Source organism: Coregonus lavaretus (assembly GCF_964263955.1).
Source record: "Coregonus lavaretus genome assembly, chromosome: 19".
NCBI classification, from domain to species: domain Eukaryota; kingdom Metazoa; phylum Chordata; class Actinopteri; order Salmoniformes; family Salmonidae; genus Coregonus; species Coregonus lavaretus.
Window position 1 is genome coordinate 23,744,617 of NC_140006.1, and position 12,896 is coordinate 23,757,512.

Consider the following 12,896-nt stretch of genomic DNA (forward strand, 5'->3'; position numbering starts at 1 on the left):
GCTGGAATGGAATGTTAATATTCTGTTTATTTGACTGTGTTATGTGGCTGTCTCACCTAGCTATCTTAAGATGAATGCACTTACAGTGGGGAAAAAAAGTATTTAGTCAGGCACCAATTGTGCAAGTTCTCCCACTTAAAAAGATGAGAGAGGCCTGTAATTTTCATCATAGGTACACGTCAACTATGACAGACAAAATGAGGGAAAAAAATCCAGAAAATCACATTGTAGGATTTTTAATGAATTTATTTGCAAATTATGGTGGAAAATAAGTATTTGGTCAATAACAAAAGTTTCTCAATACTTAGTTATATACCCTTTGTTGGCAATGACACAGGTCAAACGTTTTCTGTAAGTCTTCACAAGGTTTTCACACACTGTTGCTGGTATTTTGGCCCATTCCTCCATGCAGATCTCCTCTAGAGCAGTGATGATTTGGGGCTGTCGCTGGGCAACACGGACTTTCAACTCCCTCCAAAGATTTTCTATGGGGTTGAGATCTGGAGACTGGCTAGGCCACTCCAGGACCTTGAAATGCTTCTTACGAAGCCACTCCTTCGTTGACCGGGCGGTGTGTTTGGGATCATTGTCATGCTGAAAGACCCAGCCACGTTTCATTTTCAATGCCCTTGCTGATGGAAGGAGGTTTTCACTCAAAATCTCACGATACATGGCCCCATTCATTCTTTCCTTTACACGGATCAGTCGTCCTGGTCCCTTTGCAGAAAAACAGCCCCAAAGCATGATGTTTCCACCCCCATGCTTCACAGTAGGTATGGTGTTCTTTGGATGCAACTCAGCATTCTTTGTCCTCCAAACACGACGAGTTGAGTTTTTACCAAAAAGTTATATTTTGGTTTCATCTGACCATATGACATTCTCCCAATCCTCTTCTGGATCATCCAAATGCACTCTAGCAAACTTCAGACGGGCCTGGACATGTACTGGCTTAAGCAGGGGGACACGTCTGGCACTGCAGGATTTGAGTCCCTGGCGGCGTAGTGTGTTACTGATGGTAGGCTTTGTTACTTTGGTCCCAGCTCTCTGCAGGTCATTCACTAGGTCCCCCCGTGTGGTTCTGGGATTTTTGCTCACCGTTCTTGTGATCATTTTGACCCCACAGGGTGAGATCTTGCGTGGAGCCCCAGATCGAGGGAGATTATCAGTGGTCTTGTATGTCTTCCATTTCCTATTAATTGCTCCCACAGTTGATTTCTTCAAACCAAGCTGCTTACCTATTGCAGATTCAGTCTTCCAAGCCTGGTGCAGGTCTACAATTTTGTTTCTGGTGTCCTTTGACAGCTCTTTGGTCTTGGCCATAGTGGAGTTTGGAGTGTGACTGTTTGAGGTTGTGGACAGGTGTCTTTTATACTGATAACAAGTTCAAACAGGTGCCATTAATACAGGTAACGAGTGGAGGACAGAGGAGCCTCTTAAAGAAGGAGTTACAGGTCTGTGAGAGCCAGAAATCTTGCTTGTTTGTAGGTGACCAAATACTTATTTTCCACCATAATTTGCATATAAATTCATTAAAAATCCTACAATGTGATTTTCTGGATTTTTTTTCCTCAATTTGTCTGTCATAGTTGACGTGTACCTATGATGAAAATTACAGGCCTCTCTCATCTTTTTAAGTGGGAGAACTTGCACAATTGGTGGCTGACTAAATACTTTTTTCCCCCACTGTACTTTGTCACTCTGGAAAAGAGCTGCTAAATGACTAAAATGTCAAATGTAAATGTTCTCCATACAGATCTCATTTTACTGTGTTGATGTCACAAATGTATAATTTGTACAGTTCATTATAAATGTTTTTGTTATTTGTTACATTTGACTGTGTAAAACCTAGCATTACTACTTATTTCTCTGACAGTGAAGCGGATATAAAGCATTTTGCAATAAAACATGATCATTTATCTCTCTGAAATGAAACCATCAAGTGATAGATTTTAAACCAATACATGTCTCTCATTGAACAACCCCATGCCATGATTAGATAGTGAAAAAACACACCAATCTTTTCATAATTTCTTTAAACAATAAATGCTCATTTAAAAACATTTCTGAAAATGGATATATAGTGTTTTGGAATGACATTCTTCAATTGTAAACACAGTTGAGGGATATCTGTTGGAATTAAGTTACAATAGCCTACTGTGCAAACTTTCAAAACATTTTATTTTGGATCAATTCATGGAATTAGGAGATTCAAACATGAATGTACATTTTAGGATAAGAGATAATTAGATATGACTTTTTTATGTTTAATGTACAGTACATGAGCACATTAACCAAAGTCTTGAATAGTAAAACAACTTTACACAACTTTACATGCACAGTGTGTTTTATATACTGGCTCCAATTGTAGAGTCTAAACTCACACCTTGACCTCTGCGTGAACAGGTGCTGATACAATGGTGGTATTACCTCCATTCTATTTGATGGTCCTCCACCTCGTTTTCTGTCATAATCTGGTTTCAGGTTTCCTGGAGTACCTTTCTCCACTTTTCTCTCGCTCTCCTGCTTTTGGAATGAAAGGGGGAGTGAATGTAATCAGATCGTAGACAGGAATGGAGGGATAATTGTGACCTGACTGCTGTAAAAGGTACAAGTGAGAAGTACAGCACAGAAAGAGCCTCCCCATGAGGACAGTGAAAACCCAGGATGTAATAGAGACCACACAGCCAAAGGAGCAGTTATGTGACCAGCCTTTGTCACAGGTCTGGTCAGAGACAGTTTAATTATGTAGCATGAACCTGTCAACTGTCAGAGAGCACAACCTTATTAGAATTATATTATATTAGAAAACCTTACAGACAGATAAGGTACAGGACAGAGCTGTAACTCCTTTATGTGACACAGCAACCCACACCGTAACATTGTGTCAATGTCTGGTAATGGGAAGGTGATTGACCAAGCCTCTTATTGTAACTGGTACTATACACAACATGTTTCGCTGATGTTACTAGGCAGTTGGCACTCCTGACTGTTTTTGCCATAGCATGACGTAGTGTATGAACCTGTTTAGTTAGAATTACGTGGCAGTGTTCCATCCTGTTCCATTGATATATGTGTCACCATATTTGTTAAGGGTAGGACAGGGCGGTATGTCTGACACACACGTGCTCGCTCACGCACGTATATACACACTCACACACACACTCTACACGTTGATCTGTCTGCGTGTCCCAATACCTCTGGGGGTTATCCGTTTTGTTAACCAGTGTGAGATTATGTTGTACTGCATACACCCTCTCCTGTTCTAATCCAGTTTAAACAGCTCCTTGTTTTCACACTGCAGTTCAGGAAAACATAATCCCACATAAATACTCAACATTACAGTGATCTCAGAAAAAAGAGAGTCAAATTAATCTGAAATGCTACATTTGAGTGTACAGTAGTAAGCCATCGTATGACATACATTTTTGTAAGATTCATGTAGATTTTACAGTAAGATGATTCAACATAATAGGGTAAGGATCTTGTGACGTAACACCAGGACACAGTAACAAGGAAGTTTGCAAAGGCAGGCCTTAAGTAAACAACTCCTAGTTGTGTTAGGTTATTATACTGATTTGCTTTATCTTTAAATGGGCTACTATGTGGTTTCTTATTCTCCTCCTGGCCTACATTCAAGTATTATCAATTGATGGAAAGCTTAGTTTCTATCAAGTGAGAGTAAATGAATTGCATTGAAAATCTTTCCACAGCTTCATTGCCAAGTGTTAACTCGTGTTGAGATGTGTTGCCTAGCAACTGTGCAAAGTTAAGTGGCTTTGACTTGCTTGCTACATCAGCATGAGCAATAATTAGCAATGGAAATAAATAAATATAATCAGCACATTTTTAGTTGGACTGCCTACAGTGAGGGAAAAAAGTATTTGATCCCCTGCTGATTTTGTACGTTTGCCCACTGACAAAGAAATGATCAGTCTATTATTTTAATGGTAGGTTTATTTGAACAGTGAGAGACAGAATAACAAAAAAAAATCCAGGAAAACGCATGTCAAAAATGTTATACATTGATTTGCATTTTAATGAGGGAAATAAGTATTTGACCCCCTCTCAATCAGAAAGATTTCTTGCTCCCAGGTGTCTTTTATACAGGTAACAAGCTGAGATTAGGAGCACACTCTTAAAGGGAGTGCTCCTAATCTCAGCTTGTTACTTGTATAAAAGACACCTGTCCACAGAAGCAATCAATCAATCAGATTCCAAACTCTCCACCATGGCCAAGACCAAAGAGCTCTCCAAGGATGTCAGGGACAAGATTCTAGACCTACACAAGGCTGGAATGGGCTACAAGACCATCGCCAAGCAGCTTGGTGAGAAGGTGACAACAGTTGGTGTTATTATTCGCAAATGGAAGAAACACAAAAGAACTGTCAATCTCCCTCGGCCTGGGGCTCCATGCAAGATCTCACCTCGTGGAGTTGCAATGATCATGAGAACGGTGAGGAATCAGCCCAGAACTACACGGGAGGATCTTGTCAATGATCTCAAGGCAGCTGGGACCATAGTCACCAAGAAAACAATTGGTAACACACTACGCCGTGAAGGACTGAAATCCTGCAGCGCCCGCAAGGTCCCCCTGCTCAAGAAAGCACATATACAGGGCCGTCTGAAAATTTCCAAGGAACATCTGAATGATTCAAAGGAGAACTGGGAGAAAGTGTTGTGGTCAGATGAGACCAAAATCGAGCTCTTTGGCATCAAATCAACTCGCCCTGTATGGAGGAAGAGGAATGCTGCCTATGACCCCAAGAACATCATCCCCACCGTCAAACATGGAGGTGGAAACATTATGCTTTGGGGGTGTTTTTCTGCTAAGGGGACAGGACAACTTCACCGCATCAAAGGGACGATGGACGGGGCCATGTACCGTCATATCTTGGGTGAGAACCTCCTTCCCTCAGCCAGGGCATTGAAAATGGGTCGTGGATGGGTATTCCAGCATGACAATGACCCAAAACACATGGCCAAGGCAACAAAGGAGTGACTCAAGAAGAGGCACATTAAGGTCCTGGAGTGGCCTAGCCAGTCTCCAGACCTTAATCCCATAGAAAATCTGTGGAGGGAGCTGAAGGTTTGAGTTGCCAAACTTGGAGAAGATCTGCAAAGAGGAGTGGAACAAAATCCCTCCTGAGATGTGTGCAAACCTGGTGGCCAACTACAAGAAATGTCTGACATCTGTGATTGCCAACAAGGGTTTTGCCACCAAGTACTAAGTCATGTATTGCAGAGGGGTCAAATATGTATTTCCCTCATTAAAATACAAATCAATTTATAACATTTTTGCCATGCGTTTTTCTGGATTTTGTTGTTGTTATTCTGTCTCTCACTGTTCAAATAAACCTACCATTAAAATTATAGACTGATCATGTCTTTGTCAGTGGGCAAATGTACAAAATCAGCAGGGGATCAAATACTTATTTCCCTCACTGTATATGTCATTAGATCACAGCACAGTTTGAGTCTCTCAGAGTAGATCCTGATAATGTCTATCAATAGAGCCTTTTGTAGAGATAGCATACTGTAGGGTAGATTGCAAAAAGTGTAGATACAATTATTATTACAGAACATGATTTGTGGTTCAGCTGGTAGAGCATGGTGCTTGCAATGCCAGGGTTGTGGGTTTGATTCCCACGGGGACCAGTACATCACTTATTTTAATAAAAGTACAAAAATGTATGCACTCACTACTCTAAGTTGCTCTGGCTAAGCGCATCTGCTAAATTAATCAAATCTAAAAAATTAAAAAATAACAATCTTGGTGCTGAAGGTGTATGCGATAATACTTCCTGCTATTTAAGTGTAAGCATTAGCAGAAAAGCTGTTAAAATGTTGAGTAATTCAAACAGCTTTATGTTCAAAGTAATAGCAATGTTTTATGTCCTAACATTTGATGCGATCTAATGTTCCAATGTGTCCACATAAATGGCAATTTGTTGCACAATTTCAGGACAAATATGTTCAGCGACAGGACACTGGGTTTCTTAGATGTCCTGAGACAGTCTGTTACTAGCCTGACCTCTATCACTGACCTGTAGATGATAGAGTAAAACAACACAAACTTTTCAGAAGATGTGAGGGGACTTTTGAGAGATAAAACTGCAATATAAAACATTTTATAACTATTATTTTGTTATCCTTTTGAAGAAAGCCCTAGACGACGAATAGAGCAGGAGTAAAGATCCGGCCTTGTTCTTACTACTTAAGTGTATTCTAATTTCAGTCCTCTCCCAATAGGATGGGACGAGACAAGTCACTGGTAACACCTTATATTCAGTCCCCTACAGACATGTATAGACGGGTTGGTTGTTTAGCAACAAACTGACACGTGCGTGACTATGGGGCAAAACAGACAGGGTTGGTTTAGACTGTTGACAACATGTAAACTATATTTTGTCTCCAAGTGTTTATTGAAAACATAAATACATTTGTACATTGTTACAGTTGTTGGTTAGCTAGCAAGCAAATATTTGCCATATTAGCATAGACGTGAAAAAACCTCAAAACAAGACATGGTATCAATAACAAGCTGAAATGAGCCATCTACGATTCCCCACAAGGCAGCTTCTGGTCATTTTTGCTAGCTATCTGACCAGAATCATAACAACGCACTCCTTGCAGATACATCGATGCACACGCATAACAGTAGTTACATCTATAATGGAACGTTTCCTCTGCAATTCTGATGACATTTTACCATTTATTTTACACAAAAACTAGAACCTGCAACACACTGCTTAATGGTTGATAGTTTAGTGATGACACAAACTATTTGGCTTCCGTTTCAACACCATGCATCCTGCACTCCTACACTGAGTATACCAAACATTAGGAACACCTTCCTAATATTTAGTTGCACCCACCCCCTTTTGCCCTCAGAACAGCCTCAATTTGTTGGGGTATGGACTCTACAAGGTGTCGAAAGGGTTCCACAGGGATGCTGGCCCATGTTGACTCCAATGCTTCCCACAGTTGTGTCAAGTTGGCCGGATGTCCTTTGGGTGGTGGACCATTCTTGATACACACGGGAAACTGTTGTGCATGAAAAACCCAGCAGTATTGCTTGACACAAACCGGTGCACCTGGCACCTACTACTAAACCCCGTTCAAAGGCACTTAAATATTTTGTCTTGCCCATTCACCCTCAATGGCACACACACAATCCATGTCTCAATTGTCTCAAGGCTTAAAAATGCTTCTTTAACCCGTCTCCTCGCCTTCATCTACACTGATTGAAGTGGATTTAACAAGTTACATTAATAAGGGATCATAGCTTTCACCAGGATGTCATGGAAAGAGCAGGTGTTCCTAATGTTTTGTACAGTCAGTTGTATATGCTACTGAGTAGGAAGGGGTAACCTTGGGGTTCTAGGCAACCATCTATATCACAGCTCTGAAAGCACCCCCTTGCTTTTATCCCTTTTAGCGGTTTAAAACTGGTCCAGGAAGAGTTGACTTGTAAACCTTGTGGTGCCTTGTTCAAAACCCCATTCATCTTCTCCTCGGTGCCTTGAACAAGGGGATGCTGGACAATGGAAGACATGGTCTGTTTTGTCCGCAAGTCTTCACCCCCTTAATCCTCAGTTCATTATCTGAATGACCTGGAGGGACAATCAATGTGTTTTTTCATGGAGGTGGGACGGCAGTGGGATGGGGACACACCAATTCTAGGTTGGAGAGGGTGACACAACGTGACCCAATGTTGGCTGTGGGGGAACAATCAGGCGAGGATGAGGGAGAGGGAGTGGTGCGAGGACAATGCAGTGGCTGTCCCTAGTAGGCCCCATAGATGCCACATAAAGACCTGATTCTTCCCCCTGTTGGCTGGCCCAGCCGACCCAGCACTAGTTGACTGAAGAGGCCAAGGCAGAGCAATTTAGAAGGGAGCTGTTGTTTTGGAGAAAGCCCCTGTGGGAAAGTCATTAAAGTGTTAAGCATCTCCCTTTTATTTATTTCTAAGGGACTCCTGGGAGAGGGATCCGATGAGCTCCTCGACTGTAATGAGGGCTGACACCGACTGGCCGCCCTCACACTGCCCTGCGTTACCATACCCGCTACCATGGCAAACTGGAAAACGGCCCGCCGCTGTTAAGAACCAGCCTGTCGGACACTTTTAAGAGACACTTCCGCTCCTCTACAGGTGGCCACCATCCACCAGCAATGCAGTAAATTAGGCTATTCTTACTTCAGGAAAGGGCTTTCAGACGATGAGGAGTGTGTTGGCTGGTTGTGTGGAAGGACGTGGTTAGTACTGATGTGTGAGGTTGATATTTTATTACACCAAAGATCACTGAATCATCATTTATTTAAAAGGCCCAGCATGAGATGAGGCCATGCATTTAATCATAGACCAAATCGAATGTGTCTGCTCTTACTCCTACTGTACCATGACCATCACAGGTGGCTGCTGGCACCTTAACTGAGGAGGACGGGCTAGAATGAAGTCAATAGAATGGTATCAAACACATCACACACATGGTTTGATACCATTCCATTCCATTCACTCCATTCCAGCCATTATTATGAGCTGTCGTCCCCTCACCAGCCTCTTGTACTACTATTCAAGAGCTGCAAATTAGGAAGCAGGTCTTTTCTGTGGGAAGGGCTGAAGTAATCACTCCAATGTTGTGATAGCAGACCATATACCATGATATACCATAGCAACTGAACCACACCAATATAGCTGTTGATATAGACCACTTGAGACTTCAACAAAGCTGATACATTTTTATAGTTGTTTACATACAAGTGTAGTGACTGTGGGGTAAATGAGTTTCATTACTGTGTAAATACAATGAGGAAATACATAAGTACATTGACGATTTAATAGCCTACATGCCCCTGCTTGCATTTTAGAAATGGTTTACTTAATAGTGAGTAAAGTACCACATTACTTTTCACTTGATTGGATTGTCTAACCTCAGCTAATGTGACAATATATAGCCTATGGCTTTATTGTAACATTAGTTAATCAGTAAACGCAGCATTACAAACTTGCCATGTGAAGACATGTTAAGCCAATTCTTATTTGACACAAAAAGCAAAAAACTGGTCTGAAGCAGTCTGCTGTAGACGCATCAAGTATGTTTTTTCATTGTTGCATCAGTTCTATGAACTATAGAGGCCCCTGCTGGTGAATAATTTTACTGCATGTTCTTTACCAGTTATAATAATAATAATAATATGCCATTTAGCAGACGCTTTTATCCAAAGCGACTTACAGTCATGCGTGCATACATTTTTGTGTATGGGTGGTCCCGGGGATCGAACCCACTACCTTGGCGTTACAAGCGCCGTGCTCTACCAGCTGAGCTACAGAGGACCACTCTGCACCCCAAATTGCCTAAACAAAATGTCCCATTTCCATATAATGTTTGGTACTACTGCAACAGTGAAGGCTGCTGAGGGGAGGATGGCTCATAGTAATGGCTGGAATGGAGTCAATGGAATGGTATCAACCACATGGAAACCACATGTTTGATGCCATTCCATTGATTCCATTCCAGTCATTATTATGAGCTGTCCTCCCCTCAGCAGCATCCACTGCTGTAGGAGTACCAAACATGAAACTGAACATTTTGTTCACAAATGCTTAGCTGACCCCTTTCTCAACCCAGGACTGAAAAAACAATCAGCTATATAGTATACCCTTCATGTTAAAACACAGACAACCAGAGTCACAAAAAATAGACAGTTAAATCTAACTGACTCTCTTCACTGCAGCAGCATGCTGTTAGACTCCTGTACAGTCTATTTCACCACTGACAACACCTAGATATTAGTGCAACACTACACCATTTTTGGTTCGGCTAAAACATTTATCTGTTTGAATAGACAACACACCACCGGTGGAGGATAACATTTAGAGAGGAGCTCCAGGTCAAAGACCCCCAGTTGAGCTAAAAAAGGAACTGAGAATAACCATTACCTCATATACGTCAGTATATGGGAGCCACTGTTTCTTACTGGAGAAAAAACTGAATGTGATTGATTGGCTTTGCTAATGGTGGAATATAGGAAAGGCTCATTGATTTGTGTACCAGAGCATCAATGCAGTTTATATAACGCTGACAGGCTAACTATCTACCTCACAATCTCTACGATAATGCCATTATTTTGCTGTGTCAGAGAGAGGGGGTCAAAATTGCTTTTCTGGAAATACTGTGCACTCTGTGCCTTCCCCTTGAACAAAACTGCACATGTTCTCCCAGCCTGGCCTCAAAGAGTAGACGTAGCATAGTAAATGTAAATCTGTTAATTTACATAAGACAGAAGGTTACTTAAAGCTGCAATATGTAATTGTTTCGAAGACCTGACCAAATTCGCATAGAAATGTGAGTTATGGATCTGTCATTCTCACTGAAAGCAAGTCTAAGAAGCGGTAGATCTGTTTTATGTGTACTATTTCTAGGCTTCCCGTTTTTAAGTTTAGTTTTTGCTTCTTTTACTTTCGGTTTTGTACCCCAGCTTCAAACAGCTGAAAATACAATATTTTTGGTTATGGAAAATATATTTCAGAGCGGTATAGATGGTGCAATGATTCTCTACACTATACTTGCTTGTTTTGTCACATAAACAGAAATTAGGTGAACTATTAGAATTTTATCAACCAGGAAATGGCAGAGTGATTTCTGCATAGTGCATCTTTAAGCCAAAAACTAAAGAAGGGACCCACTGTGCACATACTGGTTGAATAAACTTTTTTTCCACGTTATGTCAATGAAATTACGTTGAACTAATGTGGATTAGACGTTGACTTGATGTCTGTTCCCAGTGGGGAGGTTGGTCAGGGCTGATGGATGGACGTATAACGTGAACGTCTAGCAACCCAAAGGTTGCGTGTTCAAATCACATCACAAATACATTTTCACTAATTAGCAACTTTGCAACTATTTAGCATGTTAGCTTACCCTTCCCCTAACCCTAACTTTAGCCTTAACCCCTAACCCTAACCCCTAGATTAGCTAATGTTAGCCACAACAAATTGGAATTCGTAACATATCAAACAAATTGTAATTCATAACATATCATACGAAATGGATTATGGACATCCACAAATTAATATATACACCATACCATACGAAACATATCATACTAATTTGAGTGTCACAGATTTACGTTTACTATGTTATGTCCGGGTTGGTTTTCCTCTCCCAGGGCTCTAACATATAGAGTCTCTCATATATAGAGTGAGTGGTGAAAAGGAGGTTATGCAACAGCATAGGCCACTTGAGTAGATGGTGTTTAATGGGAGTGTATGGAGAGACCTCTGAAAGGCATTATAGGAGACCATTAGTATTCACAGCAGCACTGTTTGGGTATTAAGACTCTGTTGCTGCTTATATCTAAATCTGTACACAGATCTGCAGGGGTCTTTCTTCTCCGTGTCGCCCCCCAACAGCTCCTGTCATGGAGACCAATAGCAGTGGTCCAACAGTCACTGGACATAACCATGCGGTGGCAGACCAAAACAACCCAACATCACAACGACTCAGTCAGGAAGTTTCCTGTCTTTACTGCTTTGCACAGCAACACACTGTAATCAAAGCAATTTAGAGTTTAAATAAACAACTGTCTAATCTCATTCAAGGCTACAGGGGTTGGATGGAATTCTGTGTTTTGTGCCTTCCCATTGGGCAAACAGTGGTTGAATCAACATTGTTTCCATGTCATTTTAATGAAATTACGTTGAACCAACGTGGAATAGACATTGATTGACGTCTATGCCCAGTGGGTTAGTTCATAAATCATTGATTTGTTTGATTGATTATCCTTTTGTATACTTTTATACACACTAAAATTAATCTATCAAGGACCCTTAGAGACAGAGACAATGTGATGGAAAAGCAGTTGAGAATCTACATCCCTGTCTCAATACAACCAAACTGAATAAAAAACATCAAGGATATGCAATAGAATGTATAGAAAACCAAAAGTTTTCATATTTATTATGTATTTTTAGGACAAAAAGTAAATCCTCACGTCTTCAGTATTCCTCAGCAGTCTTCCTGCCAGAGCGGATAGGAGTGGAGTAAACTAGGTTATATGGGTTACGTAACCACTGTCTGTTCTCATAGATCCTCTCCTCAGCACAGCAGCTCGTCTTCCCCTAATCTCTTCTGCCTGATTACTCTCTCACATCTCCCCTCCCCTCCCTGACTCATTCAAACTGCTGGGGCTCTCACACACACAGCCAAGCAACACATACAGTACACACACACACACACACACACAGAGCATCAGAATCCAGCCGGTTCAGAGCGGATTGAAAGCACTAGGTCCTCTCCATCCTCAGGGTGTGTGTGTGTGTGTGTGCGGGGGGGGGGGGGGGGGTTCTTGTGTGGGTGCATGCCAGTGTGAGTGGGTATGAAGTGGGATTGCTCCTTGTTTGACTATTGTGTGTGATTGTGTGTGTGTGTGTGTGTGTGTGTGTGTAGCCATCAGTTGCTCTATGTGCTATGTGACTTGAGAAGACATTTGGTGGCTGTTTCTGGGTTTGGCTGAATCTATCATAGTCGTTCTCGTCGTTCCATTTTAGTCCCTGGTACGGTTGAAATGTTTGCCTTTGCCACTACTCATTGCACGCCATCTAGTCTGTCTCAACAGATGTATGTGAGGCTCTACAACTGTGTACACATCATCTATCTCTACTACTGTAGATACAGGTTTGTTGATAGCTCTTGATAGGAGCTTTTTTGTTAGCTCTTGATAGGAGCTAATCACAGACTTTGTATGATCAGTCTACACAGGAACACAGATTCAGTGGAATTATAATGTCAGTTCATAGTATTGCTGAAGTAAAATAGCAGGGAAAGGTGAGGCAATAACACTGTTGATGCTGCAAGTATTACTGCAGTTAATGAATATGGGTAGAATACCACTTT